This window comes from Gastrolobium bilobum, unplaced genomic scaffold (genome assembly GCF_033153095.1).
Source record: "Gastrolobium bilobum isolate Gb01-03AN ecotype WA unplaced genomic scaffold, APGP_CSIRO_Gbil_v1 utg60653, whole genome shotgun sequence".
Taxonomy (NCBI): domain Eukaryota; kingdom Viridiplantae; phylum Streptophyta; class Magnoliopsida; order Fabales; family Fabaceae; genus Gastrolobium; species Gastrolobium bilobum.
The window spans coordinates 27,836-29,790 of NW_026897181.1; the positions used below are offsets into that span (position 1 = coordinate 27,836).

The 1,955-nt window shown below is 36.3% G+C and overlaps 1 non-coding gene across 1 annotated transcript; it reads left to right on the plus strand.

The window, feature by feature from the left end:
- Positions 1 to 345: 345 nt before the first annotated feature.
- On the plus strand, positions 346 to 452 carry LOC133304718 (small nucleolar RNA R71). Its single transcript, XR_009750654.1, has one exon. It is a non-coding gene; the product is annotated as a small nucleolar RNA R71 (small nucleolar RNA).
- Positions 453 to 1,955: the final 1,503 nt, after the last annotated feature.

Below are 1,955 nucleotides of genomic sequence, written 5' to 3' on the forward strand. Positions count from 1 at the left end.
ACAATCACAATCATCTGTAACATGGCTTTTCTCACAACTGGCACACACAGAATTAGTGTCCACAGAAGCAACCTTCTGAGAAGAAAGCTGCTTAGTGAGAGAATCAATTTGTTGTTGTTGTATTTTCTGCACTTGCTGCATCTGGTCATTCTTGGCTAATAAAGCATCATAGCCATCCAATTTAAAATTCCCATTCTTCTGTCATTCATTGGAGCATTGTCAAACTCCTGAGATGCTAAGGACTCAAAGATGTCCAAGGCTTCCTGAGGAGTCTTGGTTGTCAATGAACCACCAGTAGTGGTTGTCAACCCCTGGAGGAAGATTGCTGCTTGATTCCACACTTCTATCCCGTGTTGTGGGCATTTCCTCAAGAGTGTCTTGAACCTCTCCCAGGCCTCATAGATAGACTCTAATTCTTTCTGCTTGAACCCTGTAATCTCATCCTTCAACTTTGCCCTCTTGGATGCTGAAAAGAATCTTGCCAAAAACATGGTCTGCAGGTCATCCCAAGTTGTAATACTTCCTTGTGGTAGTGACTGTAGCCATCTCCTGGCATCATCCTTCAGTGAATGAGTAAAAAGCCTCAAAAGAATGGCATCTCTGGACACTCTATTAATCTTCACAGTGTCACTTAACAACAAGAAATTTTCAATGTGCAGGTATGGATCCTCTACACTTGTTCCAGCAAACTGTTCTTTCTGCACCAAATGTACCAGTGCAGGCTTCAATACGAAATTATTGGACTCTACTGTAGGTCGAACCACACTTCCAATGGGTGGAATAACAGCAGGAGTCATGTAATCTCCCAATGTCCTTTGTGGTGGTTGCACATGGTTTTTTGCCATATTCTCTTCCTGTACTGTAGTACTTGGTTCACCACTTGGTTCTTCCCTTTCCAGTAATTTCCTTCTTCTGGCTGCCCTCCTGTTCCTTCTAATTGTCCTTTCTAACTCTGGGTCAAACAACAAAGAAGTTGAATCAAAAGTACCTTGCATACACCAGAATTAAAATGGAACAAAAATTCATACAACAAAAATATAAAATACTGAAAATAAAAGATTCAATCTTAACAACTAACGGTGTCTGTCAATGTTGAAAAACAAATTCCCCGGCAACGGCGCCAAAAACTTGTTGTCAGATTAGCAAGTGTACTAGTCAAACAAGTAATAAAATGATGAGTAAAGATCGTTCCCACGAGGAATTGTGTCAAGCACTGACTAACCAAATATTGTTAAGTTGAATCAACCAAAAGATTATGAATTGCATTTATTTCTTGTCACCAGAAATTAAATTTGAATAAAATTAAAGAATTGATAAACAAATAAAGTGTGAATATAATTTAAAACAAGTAGTCAGATGTCAATTTCCATTAAGAATGAATTTATGGATGAACCAATTTCCATGATGAATATCTACTATGTAATGTTGATCAACCTTTTTCTTATCATCAAGATATAATGTCTTACTACCTTGATAGACACATTAATTAGAAACCCCAATGTCTTGGTGATTCCTTTCTTAATACATGCATTAATTACTAAGGTCTTAAGATCACATCTAGAATCCTAGCATCAATGTCTTGACTACTAGAACACTGATGATGAAGTTGTAAAATATAGAAACAATGTAAACATGTCTGTTCTACACTACTCCTTAACATGAAGAATTAATCAAGACAACTTCATACAAATCACATAATAAATAAACAAGACATCTAATTAACCATTCATAAATTCAAACTTGAGTTCCATTGAATCAGACTACAAAGAACTCTACTCAGACATAATTGAAATATAGAACAAACTCCATTGTCATGGAGTCTTCAAAAGTGCAATTACATAGGAAACTAACTAATACAAGAACTAAGTCCTAAAGAATTTGGAAAGTAAGAGAGAGAAGTTGTCATGATAGTAAGTCTTCAATCTTCAAGTGCAATTACATAGGAAACTAACTAA